The 25080-nt window shown below is 43.8% G+C and overlaps 2 long non-coding RNA genes across 4 annotated transcripts; one reads left to right on the top strand and one right to left on the bottom strand.

Moving 5' to 3' along the window:
* Positions 1-244: 244 nt before the first annotated feature.
* Positions 245-4062, bottom strand: LOC120619181 (uncharacterized). The gene is made up of 2 exons (XR_005657391.1): positions 3980-4062; positions 245-3623 (listed from the first exon to the last, which is right to left on the bottom strand). It is a non-coding gene; the product is annotated as an uncharacterized LOC120619181 (long non-coding RNA).
* Positions 4063-17198: 13136 nt separating this feature from the next.
* Positions 17199-24766, top strand: LOC120619180 (uncharacterized). Of its 3 annotated transcripts, XR_005657389.1 has the most exons (4): positions 17199-17844; positions 19216-19336; positions 19666-21994; positions 23315-24766. It is a non-coding gene; the product is annotated as an uncharacterized LOC120619180 (long non-coding RNA). The 3 variants fall into 3 exon arrangements; XR_005657390.1 differs by having other exon boundaries at positions 19216-21994; positions 23318-24766; XR_005657388.1 differs by having other exon boundaries at positions 19216-21994.
* The last annotated feature ends 314 nt before the right edge of the window (positions 24767-25080 follow it).

Here is a 25080-nt window from a genome sequence, read left to right as displayed (position 1 = left end):
TGTCCGGAAGACTTTCATCTGGGCGATTGTGGGTGCTGGTCTCGTTTCCACATCTTCTTTCCGGGACTTCTAAGCAGCCCAGAACTTTCATTCTTCCTCTTCGCTTTAAAAATAACATTCTGCGATTCCCATGAATAAACGCGATGATGATGACGATGACGATGATGATGATGATGACGACAGGTGAAATGACATTTTTTCTCTACCCATTTAAATCCCCTGCTAGACGCAGTTTCGTCAATCAGCAACGTTTATTGACCATCATGTATCGTACAGTATGCCAGGTGCCAGGGGAAATAATAAAGGTTTGTGTTGTAAAGTAATTACCTTGGCCATGGAAAAACACTCAATAAATATGTGTTGAGTGATTCATTATTGAACCCTTTGGTTTCTGTATTCACACTTTTATTCAGTTCTTCTTTGTTAATTTTTATTCTAAATCCAAGGCACATTTTATAAAAACTTTTATTACAACCCAGTGAAAATAACTAACGGCACGAATGAGGAATGAAAGAACCAGATAATACAAGGATTATAGTCCTATTTCCCTTGAAAGCATAAACTAGCTAAGAAACTGATTCGCTCTCACCAAAAAGAACCTTCTGGGGCTGCAGCAATATAAGGAAGACGAGAACATATCTGCTTCCTGCGTACGGACAACTGTAATGTAGACTCAACTAATGTAGACGGCGCGACCCTCAGACGAGCCTGAATTGCATTGTATTCTTACCCTCTATGTGTTTTTAAGGAGGTTTGTAAGAGAACAAATGGTTTGAACAGGAGTTTAAGCAAATAGTTCATCTACTTTAAGGGAAAGTGGCAGACCGTGCTGGCTGCCCACTCCTCTGCATTTTCTTCCCTCTTTTCCAAAGTCCTTACAGCTCAAGGTGCTTGTATTACCCAGCAGGGGACAATGAGCAGAAAGTGGAGGGCGATGGGGCTGTTTTTCTAATGAAAAAGGCCAAGCTCAGCCGGCAGGCAACTCGTGCCCTGCCCCTGGTCCCCGTTCCTTAGACTTGCAGGTAGATGCAATACCCGGAGTTGGAAGCGGCCAGTTTGCGGCCGCAAGGATGCAAACCACATGGCGAGAATGGTGGGCCGGGAAGCTGGAAGAGGCCTCTGGATGGCTACACACCAGCCCTGACCTGCCACTTCCGACCTGAACTGCCGCTTCGGCCCTTCTGGAAACCAGTGCTGTCCGCTTTCCGTTACGTGCAGCCTGACGGAATCCTGACCGACAGAAAAAACTCTGAGGACCCCGTTCGTGCGGTTTGATGCTGACGTTACAGACACGCCGTAAACAAAACTTTTCTCTCTGGTTGTATGTTTTAGCCTGTGCCACTCTATTAGCCTGCTTCGTATCACTATTATTAACTATAAAATGTCATTTAAAAAAAATAATGCATAATTTAAAAATTTTCAGACGTAACCCACATTTATATGATTGTAGAATTACTTTCATCTCAGAATCTAAGTATCGTTTTTTAGTTCTCCGTCAAAATCTATGCAAGGCAGCGTCTACCTTGGCGTGTGAGCACGTGGGTTTCGTAGTCATAGAAACCGGGCTCACATCCTGGCTCCGCCCCTTCCACGCTCCGCGACCCTGATGGGTTACTCTAGTTCTTCTCCCGCCATCCCGTCCATCCCCGGCTTCCACATCCATCCTGGCGGTGACCGCACCACCCTGAAATCGCGAATCTGCTTGTCTTTCTCCTCGGCCGAACAGTGAACGCTTTGAAACCAGGGACAGTATCGTAAACGACCCTCTCCTCCCAGTTTTGAGCTCAGAGCCTACCACCTGGAAGATGTTACATGGAATTTGTTGAATATATAAGTAAACAATTCTGAAACCGTAACTGACCAGTCGGCTTTCTAAACATGACACGTCCCCACAAAGGGCGTTTAGAAGATGGAATTTGAAGGGGTGGGAGGGAGCTGGAGAGTGACTGCCGTGAGCCGCCAGAGGGAGGGCATTCCCTACGGGGAAGGGTTTCCCCAAAGCGTCACTGCCACGGACCCTCCAGTGGAAAGGCCATGTGCTTCTCCGTCCCTGTCTTACTGCTTCTGAGGGCAACACGTGGGAATTTAAGAGGCTACTCAGTGGAATTCAAAGTCATTTTGAAATAAACGGATCCGTTGGACCCAGAGTCCGTTGCATTCCTTTGGCTTGGCTTTCTTCCTCTGCATCTGTGGAGGACGCTGTGCCTTGGCCCGGATGGCGTGGAGGGAGGTGGAGCCCCCTTCTCCACACAGACAGCTCTGGTGTGAGCATTGCGGAGTTGTGTGCCGTGTGCACCTGGGCCACCAGATGGGAAGTGGGCCAGACGGAACCGGGAGAGGTCCCTCTCCCACGACAGAGAGAGTAGACGGCTTCTCTGAGACAAGAATCCACGTGCCGCCGTGAGGCAGAGAATCCACAACACCGACGGAACAGCCGTGTCCTCTCAAAACACAAAAACGAAGCCCACAACTCCTCCAGGAACCGCGAAGGGAAGAGATAGCCCATGAGTGACATCTGAGGTTCCTGCTGAGAACTTTTCTATCAGGCGTGGGACAAACCGCCTCCCGCGTTCTCTCTCACGGCTGCCTGGCGAGATGGGCACCGCGGTTACCTCCGTTCACAGGGGAAGAAACCAGACGGATGAAGCGACCTGTGACAGGTAGCACAGCTGGAGAGCGGCAGCAACTGGATTTCACCCTTGAGCCGCGAGTCCAAAGCGTATGCCGTTAAGTGTTCTGACAAAGCTCCTGAGAGAGCCTAGTGTCTCATGGGAAACACACTCACTCACATACACACGTTCACACATTTGCACATGCTCACGCGTGTATTACTCATAGGAACACGTGGACATACACGCATGCGTGGAGTTCGCCGAGGACAGAATACACAGTGTGTTCAAAGGGTCTGCAAAGAGCAGAGACCTAAAGACACTTTTCAGAATGTGAGGTGATTCTCCTGTGTGGAACTAATTAAGTGATCGACTGCGACAGCTCGTTACCAAACTCTTAAAAAAGCTTTTGGATCTAAGGAAGTTGCTTGTCTCTGGTTGGTTTTGTTAAGAGGCAGCCGAGACCTGACCTATTTCAGGCTTTGAAAAAGTCCCATCTCATTGTGTGGGGTTTGTTTTTGTTTTTGTTTTGTTTTGTTTTGTTTTTTACTTTTTCTGTGACACGCGATGTCACAGACAGGGAGCAGATGGTCCATGGAGAGCTTCTGCTTGAAGCGGTTCAGTTGAAAGATGGGACGTCGTCTCGCTCAGTGCTGTTTTCAGGTTCTGAGATCGTTTCCACTTTTTTTCTTTCCCACAGCCAACACCAAGAAAGCGGACTGCGGGTCAGGTAATGGAAGCAACAGACCTCGAGATCGGTGCCAAAAATGTAACCACCCAATCGGCTCCAAAGGAAAATATTCATTAAAGTGACACATGTTCCTATTATCGAACTCAAAACACTTGTTTGGACATCAGGGGTCGGAAAGCGCCGCATCCCGATTAGCTGGAATGTTCTCACTTCTTTTAGATCTTCCTTCCTCGTTTTTATGGCGAGTCAACTTTCAGAGAAATTCTTTCCCACTACTGTCTGCTGATCACATCCCAAAAGCATTCAAAAATCTCACTTGTTTCCTATAAGAAGAAATGGGAAGCACGACCACAAATATTTGTGTAAATGTCACCGTGTATTATTGGAAGCTTTGTTCAGTCGGTTAGAGAATTATTGTGGCCAGGAGACCAGCTGGACCCCACTCAGACGCTTCCTACACGGATCACGCACACCCAGACACACTCACACACTCACTCGCTCTGTCTCCGTTTTTCAAAAGTGAGAGTGATGGTCCCTTTCTTCTACCTTCTATGTGTAGTCTTCAGATAGAAGGGACATGTTCCTTATGAGTGATTTCAAGCCGAAAGGAAGCGGAAAGACAGAGAGCTGGCCTCTTCCACAGAAAGCAGACAACAAAACACAAAGCGAGACAAAGCACCTTCGAGTGAGGCCAGTCCAGCATCCCAGCTCGTCATTCACCAAAGAGGAAGAAGGAAGCGAGGCAGCTGCGTTCACTTTAACTCTTTCCTGGAATGCTCTGAAGCCGATGCCCAGAGTTTCATTCTTGTGGAATTAGATCATAAACGGGACCAAGCTCGCTGTTCAGTCATTTGTCACCAAACAGCAAGAATGCGGTGTCCTAACATGGAAAGAATGTCGTGCCCCAAACATTTATTTCTGGCCGTGTCTTTCCCAGCCTTGAGATCAAAACTTCAGCTGATAGATAAGCAGAGGTCAGGGACCCCTCTCCTGCGTACTCCTCACCTCCCCTGAGAGACAGCGCTCTGCTGCCCAGACTCGATGGTTCATCTTCTCCATGTTTTAGCCCGGCAGGGACTGCAGTGATCTTTGACCTCGGTTATGTTTATACGAAAAGCCTCCCTCGCATTTTCTCACACCCATTCATCCCTCCGGTAGGACCTGGATTCCTCTCTCCATCTTTGTCTTGCTGGTGTTTCTAGGAAAACCACTTCGGACTTTCTGAACTGAATAAATATTGGTCATTTCTCTGGGTTTGTCATTCGTTCAGATCTGTTTCTGTATGAGGTGTGTGTGTATCAGGAGAGTATGTGGGAGGCGAGACATAGCCAGGTGCTAGACTGAATTATCTTTGGGTGACACCACAAAACGCTGGAAATGGCCTCCTTTTCTAAGATCTGTACACGAGGGGTGATTCGCCACAAGAAAATCAACACTATTTTGCTCAGTAGTTAAAGCTTTGGTCCCCGTATCGTCTGTTCTGTCTCAATGGAACTGTACTTAAACAGAGAAAAATCTAGATTGGCCTATTCTCCATATTCTTCTGTCTTTTAATGCTGCATCTGTCCTTCCGTGCTCTGGAATTGCGTTGCCCACATGGTTACATAGCATGAATTCAGGCATTTATTCGATACCAGATTTTCCCAAACTAAAAATAATAAATAAATAAAAGCAAAATTCTTGATGATGGAAAGGAATGCATTGGCCGCAATGAATGACGATTATACTCAAACCAAGGATTAATATTCTGATTTCTATTCAGACCTTAGATCTGTGCATTGCTTTGTCGCGAGCTGCTGTGCAGATGTGTCACTTTACATGAGAGCCGTGGTACCCCAAAATATAGAAATGCTATTGAAAAAAGGTGGATATGGGCTCTGGGATGAGACCATCTAAGGTCAAATCGCAGCTACGCCTCTTATTAATGGTGTAACTTCGGAAAAGTTGCTAAACTCTCTAAACATCAGCTTCTGAAAAGCAAGGAATAGTAAGGACAATCAGTATAGGACCTTACCTCCTAGGGTGATCCAGAGGCATAAATGAAATATTTCACATAAAGCTCTTAGCTCAGTACCTGGCACAAGAGGGAAGGTTTATAAATGCTAATTATCATTATTTCTACTGCTATAGCAAATCCTATTTTAAGGACCTGTAAGATCTTATCAGCTCATTCATTTCTAACCTTAAAAAGAATCATTTTTTGAAGGAAAAATTGTTTTACAAAGTGGAAAATTATGCCTTAATTAATTGTGGTACACATATGGATTTTTTTTTTTTTTTGCCCCAAAGAAAATTACATCAATTTCATTAATAAGCTTTACCAAAGATGTTTACACATATAGACATATATATGTGTGCGTATTATATACGTAACATGAGTATTATGTGTGTATGTGTATATATATATATATTTTTTTTTCTTTCTTTCTTTCTCTTGAATCAAATATCAGAGCACCACAAATTGGAGGATCCTTTGAAGACACACCAATGTTTTCTTCTCTAAAGATCCCAAGAGGGAAAAATTGCTGGATAATCAACAACTTCCCGTACTGCAACGCTCGAGGGTTATTTCAGAAGACAAAGGTTAGTGACTTATATGTGTCCTCAGCGTTACTCCATCTACGGTCACAGCCTGTATCTGCCCCAACAGATGCCATCACCATGAGCACAGCCTCCTGAGGGCACCATGGACCGTGGGGGTTCCAGCTTCCAGCCTCCCCTAAATGCTCAGGGTACAAAAGTCACCACGTACGTTCACTTGAACTAATTCACACTGACCAGGACTTCTTCCTTACTGAGTAGCAGTCCTTCAAAGGACTGAATGCGATTCTCTCTCTCTCTCTCTCTCTCTCTCTCTCCTTCTCTCTAATAGGCTTAAGAAAAACTTAAAGTGCTTTTAAAGCTCCTGCTTTCTGTCTCCAAACATCTTAACGCCTTTCATTTCTTCATTCCACTCTATTCTAATCAACTCCTATCAAATTGTGTTCTCAGGAAGGAATTTTCTCTTTTCAAAAAAATAAATAAATAAATGGAGAAACAGAAGCCATAGATGGAACAATATAATATTCCATCTAACACACGTTTACCTCTTCAGCCAGGATAACAGCCCAGTCACTCTGGTTGACAAACGTGCTGCCCTGTGGGGGTTTTCTTTTTATTTTGTTAGTTTGTTGTTTAATACCTGCAAAAACATGGATATCATTATGCCTCTTCTTTGTCTTCTTACCTACCTTGCAATTTTTCTAATTGACTCGTGTCTAAATTTTACCATTCAGTTCACACTTTCCTGTCAAAATGTTTTCCTTGGAAAAAAATGCTCAAGATGAGATAGATGATAGACAGACAGACAGATGATGGATAGATAGATAGATAGATAGATAGATAATAGATAGATAGATAGATAGATGATAGATGATAGATAAATATAGATAGATAGATAGATAGTAGATGATAGATGATAGATAGATATAGATAGATAGATAGATAGATAGATAGATAGATAGATAGATAGTTGATAGATAATAGATGAGAACCAGTTTCAGTTGACACGTATTATACATTCAAGTCCTCGTAGATCATGCGTCATCAGTGAGTAGATATTTTGTTCTGAAACTACTGTCACTGCCTTTATGTGGGACAAGGGGACGATAGCAGTTGTTCTCCATCTTCCAATTCAGGACCTGCTTGAGCCTCAGCGTGGAGAGAAGAGAATGGGAGAGGAATGGAAGGGAAGGAGAGAGGGAAGCGGAGAGGAGGAGAGGCAGCTCTCTCGTCCACGTTAACAAGCAAAATGAAAAATTCGAAGAGAATTGAAGCCCTACCAAGCTCCAATTTCAAATTCCATAGAAACAGTTCCCACCCGCACCCAAAACCATCCACTTTGACTGGATTACTGAGCACACTCGACCATTGCCTTATCGGGCCAATATTGGTGAAAATCGAGACCGCTCCATCCGCAGCATCAATGTGTGCGTTGTTTAAACAAATCGCTCTCACCCACTGGGTTCAGTAGCCTTCCCAGTTTCTTTGGTTTTTCTTTCCAATGGATGTTAGCATCCCGTCTTGGAAATAAATGAAAGCACTCAGGTCTTGTTATTGGGGCGCTTAGCAACAGCCTCCCCTAGGTGGTCTTCGGGTGGGAAAGTCTAAGGGAGGGCGAAGAGAGGCGAAACCTGCCGGGCATTGTTTTAAACAGACCGGCTCCTGTTTCGCAGGGCAGTTCTCCCCAGGGTGCTGGACAGGGGAACAGCGAGGCAGAACAGGTGCCGGGGTTTCCCTGCTCACCATTCAGGGAAGTGTTTTTGCTTTGTGCCAGAAACTCTGAACTTGTCGTGGGCATGCTCGACTCCAGTAGGAAAGGCAGTGAGCTGGCAGTGCCCCCGGGGCAGGCTGAGGGACAGCAACCTGAGAAAAGGCTCAGAGAAACAAGATCGTCTTGTCTGGAGAACATAATGGCTATTCAGCTGGCGAGCGGCCCTCAGCCAGCCTCACGGGTTTGGAGGCATGTCTCCAAGTGGATTATGTCAGAGATATGGAGATGGAAATTGATATTCATCAATCATGATATACCAGGCAATCGACAGCTCCACGGGGGCTTCGTTCACAAAGGAGCAGCTCGCAACGCAGGCTCTTTTTCTCGAAATGACGTGCAAAGCAGAAAAGCACAGAGGGAAGTTTTCAAGGCCCCCTCCCCCTTTTCTATTTGCTCTTTGAGAGAAATCTGTCACTTCGTAAAAATGATGAAAAGTAATATGATGGCACAAAGAAAAGTGGGAGCCCCCACAGGATGGGAATCAAGAGGTCTGGGGTCTTGTCTCATCCTCAGAAGACACATGACCAAAGCTCAACAGGTCTCAGTTTTCGCATCTATGAAATATCAGAACTTGTCCCCAAGTCTCTGCCATCGTGAGAGTCTGTGACTCACGAGACTTTATTATCGGATATCGGCACCATTGTGCAGTGGAGCTGTGATGGGGGTTCAGGATCTGGGGGGTTCGTCTCCATCTGTGACAACAGTCAATGCACCAACACAAACAGCAATGGAAACGAAATTAACTTCTGTTCCTTAAAAGCTGTTAGTCTGACTGAATCGTTCGTGTTTTAATAAAAGGATAGCCTGAGAGGAAAACTTAAGAATACTAGATATGCAAATTGAACAGAAAGCAGTAAACAAATAAAACTCATAATAATGCTAATACTACTACTACTAATAATAATAAGCAAAGCATTAGCGAACTGTGGATGATGGGAGGAGTGGCAAGATAGCTGGCATTCGATGACTTATTGGAATGTGGAGAGAAGATATAAACCAGTCAGAAAAATTCCGGAAACTCTTGCGTACAAAGCCATTAATTGGCTGCAGTGACTTTGAGAGGGACCGGGTGCGGCCCCTCGGTTTTGTGAATTCAGCACCTTCTCGCTAATTACCATATTGGGATAGAAGAGGAGGGGCCAAAACAGCCACTTTCCCTCCCTCGGGAGGCCAGGCCAGGCTCACCCGAGTGGTCTATCAGGCCACACACAGATACGGGGTAGAAAGTTGTCCGTTCCAATCTTACTTCTTCCCACGCTTGCCTCGTTCTCTGCGGTATCCCCAGTACTTAGCACAGGGCTAACACGAAGGACATTCAGCAAAAATCCATTGCATGTGTTTGCACGCTAAACAGGAGCGTAATCATCCCTTATCTTTCTCCTCTTCGTTAGTTTTTCACCATTCATTCACCCAAAAGCTAGGAGTCAATCGCACCACTAGATCCTGGGAATAAAACGTCATCTAAGCAGACGCTGTTCCTTACGGCGAGCTCAGTCTAGTAAAAAGAGGCAGCGTTGACCAGATGACCACATAAAAATGCTGTATGAAATTATAAATGACCAGGAAGGGAAAGGCAGAGCCATATGAAAAGAGGCCCTGACGTGGTCCTGGTCAAGGGTGAGAAGACCTGTTCCAAAAGCTTCCTTGCAGCATTGACTGTTGAACTAATATCTGAAGAACAAGTAGCTGTCAACCAAGCAAAGATGGGGAAGGAGCAACATGGATATGAGGAACAGCAGGGCGCGGAACAAACAGAGCGTGGCAGGTGGAGGGAATTTTGAAAGAAGACTGTGGCAGCCAGAGCAGAGAACATAGAAGCAGATCGGAGGGGCGCTGGAGATGTCAGCAGTGGCTACATCCTGCAGGTCCTTAAAGCCATATTAAGAAGCGCCAGCCATACTAGTCTCTTGCTGAGCAGATACTCGTGGAGGGCACTGTTCTGTGTTCTGGGCTCAGTCCTTCACCTCAATCAAGTAGAACTCTAGTTTATGAAAATAGGATGTCTTCACATGATTTTTTAATGAAAGAAGTTAATAGTATCTTCTGCTTAGAACCGAGCGGGTCCCAAGGATGGAGTACTCACTGGACATGGGAATTTGGGAGAGCCAGGAAGGCATCTCAGAAGAGAATGAACTTGACCTAGACACCAAAGAGAGGGATAAATTACACAGAGATTTCAAGTATGAAGAGCAGGGAGGAAATTTGGAAGGAAGCCTGGGGGAGTCATCCTAAGATGCCCTTGACGCAGTCCACCTAATAGTGTAAAATCAAACAAAAAGAGAAGCGTTAGACAAATCGTCGTATAAACACCCACAGCACATGTCTGTGAGATGGATTTCAACTAAGTTTTGTCCTGAATTCCATCAAAACGCAGAAGAGATGACACACACCAGTTGACTTGCTTTGTGTATGGATCCCACGAAGATGAGTTTAGCAAAAACACAGTCTGCATATACATTTTTCCATCTGCAGCAGAATGAAAATATATCTGCCCATAACCAACTAACCCAAAATTCAAGAGAATGAACCAGCAGAGGAGGAAAAGTGCTTAGCTGTTTGCTCCGTATGCTTTGCGATCAGTTAAACACACATCCTTCCGCTTAGCAGTGTGTCTCCCAAGTACTTTCTCACCGCACAATAGCGCTTATGAGTGTGTTTCTAGAAGATATCAAATACTTCGCTCACGTTAATTCATTTCATCTTCCCAACTACCCTATGCGGTTAGTGTTGGTATTATCTCCACTTCACAGTTGATAAAACTGAGGCTCAGAGAGGACAGGCGACTTAACCAAAGCCACAGCTGGTCGGGGGCCGGGGGGCGGGTGCGGATTTGAACCCGGGACACGTGTCTCTAGAGCTACACTCTGACCCGTTATGTTATAATGTGTATATAAACCGAGGGTCGGCAAACATTTCCTAGAAAGGCCAGATCGTAAATATTGTCATCCTTGCAGACCACACACCGTCCCTGTCTCTATTACTCCACTGCTGCAATGCGGTCTTTTTCATTGTCGCTCGTACCCATGCGTTTCGTTTATTTATTCAGCAACTATGTTGAGTCCACGCTCTGGGCTAAGCATTTTTTAGACACCGAAGATACATGAGCGAACTCGAGGATATCCACACTCGTGGAGCTTCATTCTAATGGGACAGACAGAAGACATTAAACAGACAATAGAGATGTGCTAACGATCTAATAGGATGTCAGGTGGTGATAAGTAAAATGAAGAAAAGCAAAGCAGGACAAGAAACTAAAGATGGACAGTGGCTGCTTCTGCAGAGCGTGTGGCCAGGGAAACTCTTGACAGGGAGCTTTGAGTAGAGATGGTCCTCGGCGTCCGGAAGCTGAGATCACCTGGACAGCAGGTACGATTAGAAGAGAGAAGAGTCTGATCTCGGAAGCTAAGCAGGGTTGGGCCTGGTTAGTACTTGGATGGGAGACCCCCTAGGAAGACCAGGTGCTGTAGGAGTAAAAATTAAAAATAAGGGATTGTAAACTGACAAGGTCCTGGCAATCTGTGAGGTCAACCAAGGGTTGCCTCGCCTAAAAAAAATAAAAAATAAAAAGAAGAAGAAGAAGAGTGAAGAGCCCACGGATGGGCCCTGGAGTCCTCCAACGCTGGGAGCTCAGAGGTGAAGGATTCGGTGCTTTCTGAGAAGGGGCGGCGAGGGCGAGGGCATGAGACCGTCATGGCAAGGAGCCGAGTTGAGGGAAGTGTTTCGGGAAGGATCGGGGAAGCCGGCTGCGCCAAGCACTGCTGACGTTCGCCCGGAAGAGGTCTGAGAGGGGCTCATCGGTCTGGGCCGTACCGTGACCTTGGTGAGTTGGGCAGGAGCGTTCCCAGGAGCGGGAAGGAAAGCCCTACTGGACGGGATGCAAGAGCAGGGGAAAGGATACAAGGAAGACCGAATGTGGAAAATTCCAGGAGCTTTGCTATCTATAAATGAAGCCTTTAATAACAGCATAAGCGTTTGCAACGCAGAGCTGAAGATAGAGTTGGAGTATTTTTTATTGTGCCCTTTATTTATTTTCTGGTCTTTTCTTTTTTTCTTTCTTTTCTTTTTTTAGTGGCAGATCGATACTCACTGAGCTACCACTCTGTCATCAGACCACGTTGACTCGGCACACATTCGCTGAGGTGAGCTAGCCCAGTGTCCCCAATGCTGGCTATAGAGTGAAAGAGCCGCCAGACATCCGTGAGCTCACCGGCTGGAGGCTGCAGTCCTGACAACGCGTGGGGTTGTTTTAATAACAGCTCGCTTCTCCATCATCGCCCTCCTTAACGTCCCTCACACTCATCTTTGAATCATCCAACTCAAGTCACCGTCTGAATCCTGCTTGGTTTAACTTTGGAAATACCCATACCATGCTCCTGAGCAAATGAACAGACCGACGGCTGTCGCATTGTGACATAACCCTCACTGGGACAAGCTCCCTGTTTTCTCATCCTTTACACAAAGGTAATGACAACTGCACTGTGCTCTCAGAAAGACTTCTGTTCCTGGTCCTGATCGCTGCAGGGGACTTCATCAAGTCGGGACCTCTGTAAACTGCAGTGTCCTTGAACATAAAATAAGATCATTGGAGCCGATAGTCTTAAGATCCTTTCTAACCTCCAATGACTGTGATTATTTAATACTAAAGAAATGTTCATTACTCAGCCAGAAGGAATCTCTGGCACCTCAAAGTATATTTTGAAGGAAGTGTAGTTTAGGAGTGAAATTTGACCTTTGAAGTGCCCGAGGACGTGCTTTCAGATGCAAAGACCCACTTCGACACAAGTGACAGAAAATCGTGAGCTCTTGAAGGCTGCACCTAAATAAAAAGGAATCTACTTTTGCTGAGCATCACGACCCATTTCCCAACCCGGATGCAAACAAGGATTTAAATCTAGGCAGAGACTTACTGGGTTTTTTGTTTTGTTTTGTTTTTTGTTTTTAAATCTGATCTTCCTGTCCTGGGAGAGTCCAAGGCAGTGAGTTAGAACAAATGAACCCAAACTCTGAGCACGAAGATGTGCCGCCTGGTCCCTGCTCTAAAGGTTATGGCTGATGATATTAGGAACCTCCCTGGCCCTTTTTTCTTATCCATAAAATTAAAAGGTCAAAGCCAGAGATTGCAAGAATCCCACAGTTTTATCATGACAGACATGGTTTTAGAAATCAATAACATAAGCATGGTTATATAACTCAGAAAATAGCCTAATTTTTCAGAAGTCCAGTACAATATCAACTGAGGCACAATAATAGATACTCAGTTATCCCCAAACCTGTCATTTCTGATTTGAGCCTAAATTTCACAGTTTCCAGTACTCAAGGAAAGCCATGAGGTACAGATCAATTCGCATGATAATTAAGCACCTATGCATGAGTGGAATTTACTAGAAACTATCGGAGACATGTAACTATATCACGGATCCTGTCCTCAGGAAACGAAATTTCTTCTGATGTCTACTTTCCCTCATTTTTCATAGTTTTTACAATGAGTTTATAATAATTTCATAATTAGCGAGAAATAATATTTTCAAAGAGGTTCAGGTCAGAGGTGATGGCGACTTAAACTCTAGTGTCAGCAATGGGAATGGAAAGCAGGAACTCGGTGGCATAAAGTGGAAGCATTGCTTTTGAAGTCCAAAGATACTTCAGCGTCCTTCTCCAGTTGACCAATAACATCTGTCTGCTCTGGCAGCAAACATTTCAAGCTCCATATGTGAAGGGGCTATGTAGAGTGGTGTTTAAGAGCGTTTATTGGCTCTGGAGTCAGAGAGCTGGGGTTTGAATTCTGTTCTGCCGCCGACTAGCTTGGCGACCTTGAGCGAGTCTCTTGCTCAAGCCTCAGTTTCCTCATCCTTAAAATGAGATTAATAATACCAAGTTCATAGTATCAGTAATTCCAAGACTATTGAAAAAACTCAATAGAGCACTACATCGACCCTTTAGGGGACTGCTTTCACACACATGGCGAGGACTCCGTAAGGCCGACTGCTGTCTTTGTGGTTGTTACTTGTCTCGTTCACCCTTTAAGCAAAGATCAAGAGGAAATGGGAGCTAATAAATTGGGTTTCTTAGCCTCTGGATCATTGTAGATGGACAGGAAGCACCATTCAAATGGAACAGTAAGAACCACTAACAGCCAGAGTTACATTCAGAGACACAATCAGTGGCTGAAACGCCAGCCCCGGCCCAGGTATCCTGTTCTTGGTTGGTGTCAGGACTGAACATCGGCTCTCTAACACCTCCTGGAACGTGGTAACCGTGCTGCTACCCACCTTGCCAACCCATCCTCCTCCGTTACAGACTAAACGTGATTTCTGACTGTGTGTGGATGACACTGACCGGAGGCCCTTGGGCCCTGTTCTTCCTCAGCCTCATCCCACAAAGTATTCCATGGACAGATGGATGGTCACCATGATATGCTAGGGCCATATCATTGTCTTAGGGAAATTCTACAAGATGCCAAAAGGAAGCGTAATTTCTTCCTCTTGGGACCGTCTTGCGTGACAATGTGTGCTTTAGGAATTAAAATAGAAGCTTTGTTTATTGCAAACTAAAAACTGGCCAAAAGGAAGTAGTTTCTTTGTACTGTGACTTTCTGTGACTTTTCTGCATCCTAAAATGTTCTTCATTATTCAAGACTACAAAACAAGAGGCATTTCTGTTGTTAATGTGGAACAATTACAGAGCTATCATCCAAAATATATCGTTGACCATTTATACAAAAGAGCAAGTCATTACTTTTGCTCTTCTCTTTCAAATTCTTCTCTTCCATTATGCTATTCTTCCTCCCTTGCTCTGCGCTCTCTCTCTGTCTCTGTCTCTCTCTCTCTCTCTCTCTCTCTCTGTCTCTCTCTCTCTCTCTCTCTCTGTCTATATATATATTGCAGAGACAGGAAGACTGTCAAACGGAATGTGAAGTGATAAAATAAATCCATTTAAAAGAGTTTAAATAAGATCCTGTATCTTCGTAGAAGCCTACGTAGGCAAATGTTTAGACTAATTATGTGACTGCATGGTTCAGTTCTGCTTCTCTGAGTCAGTAGGTAAAGAAACTTATATGGAAAGAAACCAGAGCTGCCAGGGGTCCAGTAGCAGCTTGGCAGTTGAAGAGCCAGGAGCAGAATACCAGAGCCTCCCTCCTTCTATTTAATCATTTTTTCGCTCTGTCCCCTTCAGAGCGAAGAGAACACCCAACCTTTCTTGGAAAGCACCACGATTTGCGGGGTTATATTTCTTTGGGAGTTGTGGAGACAACAACATCACTAAAATTTGCAGCAAGGGGCAGACATACTGTCTATCCGCTTTGTGTCAGTGTTTTAGAAACGCCAAATAAAATACTCCTTTCTAGTTAGCAACTGGAGATGTTGACCAAACAGTAGTTTCCCAGCCACCCTAAAAACTGATGTACCCAGATGACTTCACACTCAATCACAGGAGTGAGAGGGTATGTAGGGAAAGCTTGACTAATTATTGTATTAACCTTAGTAAAACCATAGAGGACTTCGACTTACTGTACTGAGTAGCACAACAAATACATGACCAAAAAAACTCATATATCGAGTCATGGCATGCCAGAGGCAGCCACCCCACGTGACATTATCAACTTCACGATGTAAAGCAACTTTGTTCCAAAGCCCCGATCCGTTAGAGTTGGCGGTAGTCTATTCAGTTATTAATCTTGCATTCATTCTTGGGCTCCAGTTTACAAACTGAGACTATACTCCAGGCGTGAACATACAGAAAAGCATTCAGATCTATGAGGAAGCCTCACTGAACACATACAAGTTTGTTGACATGGAAGACTATCTCCCCATCAGTCTGAGTAAACGATTACATAACAGCTAAGCTATAATAAAATCCTGATTCCAAATCAAATAAGGCTCCCAGACTTCTACAATGAGTCACCACCAGCTCTATAAACATACAAAATACTTGACAAGGAAGTCTCTGATAATTTTTTAGTAATTATGTCTGCAAATTGTTCCTTGCTGACATCACCGTTCGAAATGGTTTCCCATAACTTTGCATTGCCTCTTCACATCTGTTCATTAATCACTAATGCTTTGAATATTTCTATTATTATTAGGTAATTCGCAGGGTTTACATGATTCCACAGCACTCTCCTCGGCGGAATTTTTAATTAGTGGAATTAGTGTGATCAAAGCCAGTATAATCAGGGTCACATGTTTCTTGCAGTATTTTTTTTAGTGTAGATTCATGATCTCGACATGCTTTGTCCTAAAATCATAATTCACAAAGATGACACAACTTCTAAACATCTCAAAAACAAAAAATGCAAGGGAGAAAGAAGGAGCAAGGTTGGGGTTGGGGGGAGGCGCTGAATTGACATATTTTATGTTAAAAGACATTTCGAAGCACTGGCGTCATTTCTTTTTGTGTTGGACGTGAGATTTAAAGTTTTGCTCTGACATGTGGTTCACAAACCAGCCCCGAGCCAAATAGGAGTGTGAGATACTGGGTTCCACACACTGTATTGTCTGGTAATGAGAGCAAGAGAAGCTATGCCGAACAGCACCGCTGGTCCAGAATAAAGAAAAAGCAGGCACAGCCTGGGCATAGGGGTTCGTGCTGGGCAAGAGGGCGAAATGTCAGGAAATTTCATTCTAAGACCGAGGAAAGCGGTTGGGAATGAGAGGACTCCTTGGCTTAACCCAGGCCGTTTCAATGGACGTGACCCAGAATAAACTAAGTCCTTGATCTTTCTGTAACTGTACTCGTCCAGTGATAAACACTGGTCCCCTGGAAGCCTGAGAAAGTACAATATTTAGAAGAGCTCAAAATCTGTCTAAATGGAATTTGGATTTCTCCCTAAATGACCTGTGTGGTTGGCATGCCAGAAGCTTGTCACTGGGATGCCACTGGAATGAAGATGGTCGAACAAGCAAAGGGATAGCACAGGACTTCCTGCTGAAAACGAAATGGCTGTCTTCATCAGGCCTGAAGCCTTCATTTTCGTATTTAGAATAAATATATGAGAAAGGTATTTTCTATGGGAAAATAAAAGTTCCAAAGGTAGGTTTTAGTTTAATACAAAAGAAAAGCTTTTTATCATTAAAGCTACCAACATAGCAGTGGATTGGCTAAGTAGTATTTCATAAGAGAAGCACTCCAGTAGAAGTTGTATATAAGTGTCATATAAGAGATCCATTCATTAGCGGATTCATTTGTGGCACCGTATTTGTGGAGTGGGTATTAAGCACAAGGTGCCGATAATATAGAGATGAATAAGCTATAGACTCTGACATCCAGGAATTCACAGAACAGGAGGTGAACCATACCCCAAAACAGAAAATTAAAACGTAATAGTCAGTGATGAGCAGACAACCCAGCTTTGGGCCACAGATAGGACCTGGCTTTAGAAGGTGCTGGCAAAATATCTTTTCTTCCACGGGGCCTCTGATTGGTTGCTTTTCTGTGCTTTTAAAAACAACAGACCTTCGGATCTCTTGGTCTTATGACTGGAAAAGAAAATGATACTGACCGTTTTAATGTAAAGAAAAGCAACAGGTTGGAATAGAGAAAAGGAACAGAACTGTAGGACAAGAAGCGCTGCCAAAAAAAAAAAAAAAAAGATTGCGAATTGGTAGGGAGGAGAGATAAAGAACCAAAAAAGAGGTATCGGTAGGCCCTTGGAAATCATGGCTTTCTGTGGCAAAAGCTTGTTCTCTCTCTGCTCGATCCAAGAAGTAAATATCGTCTCGTCTCCCTAATTACAAGAACTTCTGACTTCAGAAACTTGCACCACCAGGAAAACATTTCTCTGTCTGTCTGTCTGTCTGTCTGTCTCTCTCACACACACACACACACACTTTCTCTCTCTTACATGCATATGAGCCTGTTTCAGTGAAGTAACCATAAAAATTATTTTAGAATGATATAACCTATGCTAGAATATTCAAAAATACCTTTTAGACCTGAAGAACAGAGTAAATAGCAATAGGAAAGAAATCATGCTGGAAAAGAATGAAAGAAGACCGACTACGTATTTTATATAAGATCCTTGGGATGAGGATGCCAAAAGATGAGCACCATGAACCATTATCAATTACCGTGAGGGACGGTGGAGAACATGAAAGGTGACAGAAGCCTGCAGGGAGAAAAATGTGGTTCTGGACCAAGCTCCCCATGGGTTCACTGAATTAAGCAAGAAGTATTCATCTATTTCCTGTTCTGACAGCTAAGAACTTTGACGTCTGGGGAGGACATTTGACAAGGTGAGTCATGATGTCCTGTGGGGGAAGATGAAGGGATGTGGACTGAACCTGTTCAAATGCCTGAGCGGGACCTGAGCGGGGTGACTGGGAGGACACTGAGCGGAGCGGGAGGAGTCTCGTAGCCAGCAGCAGATGCCCCGTCCACCTTAACGTACTTGTCACCGAGTCGGAGAGGATGCGGATGGCACGCTGGCCGCACACACGGATGGCGTGGAACTGGGAGGGATACCTGATTCCTTAGTTGAGAGAATTCTGCTCCAAAAGAGATTTTGTCCGTCTGGAGCAATGGGCCAACCAGCAAGGTGAAATGTAATAACTCTAAATAGAAAATTCAGTAGCTGGTTTCAAATAAATCTGATTTCAAAATTTTTTTTTTTAAAAAATGGAGAAATGTGGTCGAAGGGGAGAAAACTTGAAAATGAGCAGGGTTACATCATGATATATTGCTACTACTGAAAGCCAGCGTGAAATTTCTGTAGTATTAAAAATATGATCGAGAAGGGAGAATAATGACCAGGGTAGAAATTGGAAGTGTGCAGAACTTATCAGCGCAACACAAAGAAGAGCTTTCTGACCCAGAGCTCTTCAGAAACATAATGGGTTTCTAGGGGAGGGTCAGAGGTATCGGAGTGAATTTTTCCTTCGTGACAGTATTAGATCTGTGCTGTCCCATAGAGGAGCCACTAAACTCCATGTGATTATTGAGTACTTCAGGTGTGGCTTGTCCAAATTAAGAGATGCTTTAATTATAAAATACACTGAATTTTGAAGATTTGATATGAAAAAAAAAAATGCGTGTAAAATATCTCAGTAAAAACTTCTGTAATGATTCCGTGCTGACATAGTAACGTTTTGGACATAATGAGTTAAAATAAAACATAGTATTAAAATTAACTTCACCTTTTTTTAAATGTAATTTAAAGTTATAGATGTGGCTTTGTTATTGGCTCTCTTTCTGTTTCGGGTGGACGGCACTGGTGAACCAACAGAGAATGAACAACTAGGGACAGTGTGAAGGGAATTTTCACCTTGGACGAGGACCGGGCCAATCTCCAAGTCCTTCAGACACCAGATTTCATGCCATAGGCTAAAGAATTGCCAATGAAAAAAAATGATACTTCATTGTTTAGTGCAAGTGTCTTTCTAGCAAATTCTATCTGTTGATTTAAGAGTCCTGCTTAAGTTAAGACCATTTGTGGAAGAAGCTCAATGACTCATCAAACAAGTGTCTTTGAATTCTTGGCATTTCCTAATAGGACCATCATGTTGATATCTGTAGTCATAGAATCTTGAACTAACAAATCATTATCCTTTAAAATAGGCACTTACCATAATCGTATTCAAGAATTTTATAATTCTTATCTCTTACAGCATCTTATAGATATGATGCTTAGGAATTTAATAAATGAATGAAGAAAGAAAGCTTCAGCAAAGAGCAAAACAAAACAATCCAGCCTGAGTCTTTACTCTGTGTTAAGGAAAATCGAAGGGAGTAAGTATCGTCTCTGTTCCTAAATTGCTTTGTAATGGGTGCTCTTCGCGTTTCAAGATTGACCTGCGTATTTCCTTAATTAGATTATTATAATCACCTTGAAATCAGTATGCATGTTCCTTCTATGAAGTCTGAGCTTCGCACGAGAGATCTGCCAGGCGCTAGATAGCTGTTTGCTGCAGGTAGAGATCACAGTCAGGCTCACAGTTTGGGGGGTTCAGGTCACTTTCAGAGAGGAATAGAGTTTTCAGATAAGTCCAGGAAGCAATATACGAATTGGTTCTATTTCAGACCGCTGTATAGTCTAAGCCCCGCCTTCCTCCCTGCAGAAATCAATGAGCCCTTCGAGGAGTTTATAATCTAGCTGAAGAGATTACCATCGTGGATCGTAAGATATTAGCACTGGGAGAATCAACCCTGAAACCTGCATCTCCTGATTCCAGTCCCGACCTTCAGTTTCACATGCATGTGACTCCCTAGGTGTCTCGTATGACCGTAAGGTCTTAGCATTTTATGGCAGGTGAGAGACGATGGTTAGTATTGATGATAATCCTAGACTCCAAATGCTCATCAGTGGCCTTGGTCACTGATGATTTAGAGAGTCCGACACAAGTTCAGGATCGCAAAGCCCTGCAGAGACTATTTCTGTAATTGCCATTCGTGTGGCTCTATAGAAAGCTCATGATGGGCACTTAAAAGTCAAATGACAAGAGTAATTAAGAATAGCCTTGGAAGATGATGTAAAGGCATCTCCATTTCAAGACGAGGAAAGCGCAGAAATGTTCTACCTACTGGATCATAGATAAAAATAGCTGCCACCAGCTGGTGCCAGGTACTTTACAAGATGCTCTCATTGCATCCTCGCAGCCACTTTCTGAGACGAGTGCTCTATTATGCCTGTTTCATACATGAGGAATCTAAGGCCAGGAGCGGTTTGGCTACTCGTCAGATGTTACAGGGACTGGGGCTGGAACTCCAGCCTGCCATCATCTGATTCCAAAGCCTGCTGTCTGTGCCGATTTGGGGGAGACTGCCCCTCCCAGCCGGGAGCCGAGGCTGTCTCAGATGAACCCCTGTTTAGGCCTTAGTAAACTGCAGAGAGCTGTTTCTTCTGAGGTACAAGGGGTGCTCCAGAGAGAACAGGAGAGGGGGAGGGTGAACTCTCAGGACACAGCTTAGCCCCTGGGGGAAGGCGGTGCCTAGAAAGTCCTTGATGTTAAATGACCTCGCTCTGAAGAATCCCAGAGACCTCAAAATCCTGTGCCTCAGCCAGTAACGCAACTAAAAAAAAAAAATCACCTGCAATTGGCAGCACGATTTCAGTAACGGGTCACTCCCTAACTCCCGCCAGAATGAGGCAAACCGGTGCTCTCATTTCCCACTGAAACTCGTGTCTTTTGGACCTTTAACCACTATGTTGCTCCAGTGGAACTTTGTACAGATGAAAAGTCCTTACGAGCTTGCTAGATTCCTTTCCTGATCCACATTCAGTCGGCAAACAAAGGGCTCTCGTCACATTCAGAGAGGCCACGACAAAAGTACATGTAAATCATCACCATAAAACGTTAGAATCCTTATCCTGACAATGTTGGGTCAGAAACGTTATCTTTGGGTAAGAGAAGCCAGGCAAAGAAAGAAAAAAAAAAGATGATGGCTTTTTTCTTAAAGAGACAAGGAAGAAATCTCCCAGAAAGGTGAGATGGCCCCATTTCGTTGCCTGTATAGACAGAGCCTTTACTGAATCAAGTTCTGAACGCAGTCAGTCCTGACAGAAGGAGGAACGAGGAAGAAAAGAAGGCACAGACGGATGTCTTGCAGAAGGAAGTTCGAGAAAGAACGTGACACGCTGAAGGAGCCAGAACGCAGAAAGAGCTGGGCCACAGAAGTGTCAGAGCAGCGAATCTCGGCTTCGCACTGCCCCAGGCCCGGGCGCTGACCAAGTCTAGAAGTCAACGACAGCTGGGAGGGAACATTTGCAGGTGCCACGGAGGGGAAGTCGGAGATGCAGGAAAGTGACTTCCTGTGTCTACGAGAAGACGGGGCGCCAGTGGGAAGCCTTGTGAGCGAGAGGACAGCCAAGTGTCGCAGTAGAAAATCTCTGCGGACGGTTACAGGCCAAAAGGATAGGGGCCATTTTGTGTAAAGCCCGCTTCTAGGCGCTGGTCAGGGGAAAATGCCAGAAAAGGCGGCAGGAGAGATGCAGGGGAGCGTTAAAGGCAGGAAAGCTGAATGGACGGACAGTTGGAAGCAAAGAAAAGTAGTTTCTGACTGAGGAGTTTGTCTTTGCATCTTTGTGCAGCCCTCACCACCTGGCCTCTTGGCAACCGCCAGATAATCAAAGCTGTCATAAATATGAAACCGTCATCCTTGGCTAAATTAGTCAGTGATTAAAAGGGAGAGAAGAAAAATAAAAAATTCCGTATTTAATATCACGTAAAGGTAACGGCCCCGTTAATTGTGCATCAGAATGACACAGAATCAGTACCGTTATTATTATTTATTAATAGCAGTGGTATGGAACCCAACTTCGCAGTGGCTGAGGTCAGCCTCAGATGGATGATTGACACACACGGCTGATAGACATGAATAGCATGAGCTAAGATTACCATCTGGTATAACAATCTACATCACAAGACGCCACATTTCCTGTTACCCGGGGTAAGTAAATTTCAAGCATGAGGGAAAATTTTAGCAAGTTTCTCCAAGTACCTTTTTACTGAGAGACGAATGTGTCTTCCACAGAGAGGAGGGAAATTATGAGGTAAAGGTTATTCTCTCTCATCCTCCCCTGACTTCTCCTTCAGGGGAGATGAGAAACGCCACCTTTGCGATTCTGGCTCATGGTTTAGAAAATCAAATTTACCTAATTAGTCTCTAACAAAGGCACGCTGGGCGTTCTTGTGTTCCATGCCCACTTACAGGCATACAGTGAGACGAATAATCGAAACAACGTTAAAAACGGATGGCATACATTTGAAAATCTCTTTTTCCCTTCCTTCCTCTTCCTATCCTTTTTTCCCGCCTTGAACGAAGATATTGACACATGTCATAAAACTACACAAGGGATGCTGTGGCCCCTGAAGGTTATTTTTGTATTTTGTGTTTTCAATAGACACCCACATCTGAAACCGTTCTCATACGAAACTAATTTCGACTCCTTTTTAAGGTTTTTCTACCCATAAAGATGTTATTACTGCCATAACTTTCCATCTGAGGCAGGTAAGGAAGCTCCGACTCCCACACCTGCCTGCATGAGGACCCCTGGTGCGTTAGTTCAACATCTATCTCTTTTCCCGAGTCTCACCCCCGCCCCCCAATTCTGGCCCCGCCCCCAGGGTTCACCAATCACAGAAACCCTCGTGGGGCTTTTGGAGTATGGTGCAAACCAGCATCTCCACTGTTGGTTTGGTTCTTCCGATCTTTTTATTATTTAATTCTTTTACTTTTCTTCAAATTTTCACAAATTTGGAATTTTGAAATTTGGCGATTCAGATTATAAAATTTAGAGTATAATTCAGATAGGCAACGGATTCTTGCCTCTCTCTCCTTCCCTCTTTCTCTGCTAGCTCTAAGAAAGAGTGTTGTGTTTTTAAAAGTATAAACAGATTTAATATAAGTAGGAGGAAAAGAAAATATTTGATAGCATCCTTTGCTCGTAAGCAATGACTATCATTATTAATAATTAAATCCCTTTGCACAATATTTTATAGCAGGGGCCAACAAGCTTTTTCTGTGAAAATCAGAGAGTAAATTTGTAGGCTTCGTGGGCTAAGACGCAAAATAGAGGATATTATGTAGGTATTTATACAATAAAAGAGAAGACAATTTCCATAAAATTTTTACTGATGAAATTAAAAGTATAATAATCTTGAGTGTAATTTTTTTCGTAGTATAGATCTAATGAGAAGAAAGGAATTCTTGGTGCGAGAGTGGTAACATTTTTCATCACTGGGGTCCAAAGTTGGTGTTTTCTATCAGCAGATTCATGGAAATGTTCACCTGCATCATTCGCTGGTAGACTGCTCTTTACCACTATGTCTAAGGTCGCCCCAGAGTGGAACTGGAGGACAGTTCCTGTCTACTGCTGGGTGTGCCAGCATGTGATCAAGAACTACCTTAAACCAGACCTAAATGATTTCTTCCTCAGTCAACTGACAATAGCAGCCCCCATGAGGTCACATGTCTGTGTTGAGAGGGAAGAAGCAGCGTAGTAGGAAGATGTTCCAAGAGCATCTGCGCCTTGGCACTTGCAACTGCCCCTTCGCCTCGAAGACCTGCTTTAACCCGATCTCGTTTATACTGCTTCCGTTTCATGATGGAGTGCTTCTATGCACATACAACCTCATGGACCAAATACACGTCTTCATAACCCACAGTCTTAACCTTACGCCCAATCTTGTGAACCAAATATGTGTCTTCATAACCCATGATCTTAATTCTTGCGCTGTACTGCTCTTAAAGTTCACACCTTAACAGGAGCCGTTGTATTTGGTGCAGGAGGGAACATCGAGTAACCATCATTCCTTTCAACACCCCTGCAGATATTTACTGTGTTAATACTGCTGATTTCAAGTATGAAGCAGATTTAATGGAAAAGCTATAACCCAAGCAACCCTTGAGAAGATGATCATGGAAGATGCCTAGTATACTCTTGGAGATAATGACCTGTGACCAGTAACCGTCCAGGAGAAAAGAGCTCCCAAATTATATATAATTTAAATTCTAAATTCTTTTTAAGTAAACAGGTGCATCTCCAACGTTTTCTGTTAACGCTGCATTCCTTTTGCAAAAGAACAAAGTATTCAACTTCTCCTGAACTCTTTAATTTCTTCTCAGGCTGTCTAAAATAAAACATGATACGAATGATGGTAATTGCTCAAAAATACAATGTTATTTCACCATCAACCTTAAAACATTCTGCATCACATTTTGACAAATGTTGTGAACCATAATCATCTGATGTGCTTGGTGGCTTCTTTGAGAGGTTTTAATTTGAGTCAGGCAGATTTGATTCCTGAATTCACAAAAGGGGAAGAAGGAAAAGGACAGAGAAGCATTTCCTTCGTAAAGGAGAAGACGGGAAAAAAGAACTCATCTGAGGAAACGATGCAGACATGGCACAGTGAAAGCACAGGTTTGCTGTTACTGTTCCTACCTCGCCCGCCATGGACTAGAGCAAGACTCCACGTAAGTGGGAAAATGGTGCTCTCATGAATAAAGAGATGGAGATGTGTCAACATTTCTCAAATGATAATAAGATGGAATGATTTTCTTGCAAAGAGCTCGCCAAAAATTGCATTGACAAAGATTACAGTATTAAAAGAAGAGCGAAGTGTCCTATTATAGATGCTTGGATAAAGAAGCTGTGGTACATATATACAATGGAATACTACTCAGCCATAGGAAGATGTGAGATACCGCCATTTGTGACAACATGGACGGACCTTGAGATGCTAAGAGAAATAAGCCAGACAGAAAAAGCTGAAAAATCACATGATATCACTTACATGTGGGATAGAAACCTAAAAGCGACAAACGAATAAGACAAACAAACAGAGACTCATGGGCATGGACAATGGACTAGTGGTTACCAGAAGGTAGGGGGTGGGCCAGGAGGGGAGAGGTAGACGGGGTGAAGGGGGTCAAATATGTGGTGACAGAAAGAAATCTAACTACGGGAGGTGAACACAGTTTAACTTACTGTTAAAGTGTACAGCTGAAACTTACTGGATTTCCTTAACCAA

Source organism: Pteropus medius, unplaced genomic scaffold, assembly GCF_902729225.1.
Source record: "Pteropus medius unplaced genomic scaffold, Ma_sr-lr_union100, whole genome shotgun sequence".
NCBI lineage: Eukaryota > Metazoa > Chordata > Mammalia > Chiroptera > Pteropodidae > Pteropus > Pteropus medius.
Note: the sequence above shows the minus strand (reverse complement) of the source record. Positions and strands in the feature narration are given on the sequence as shown.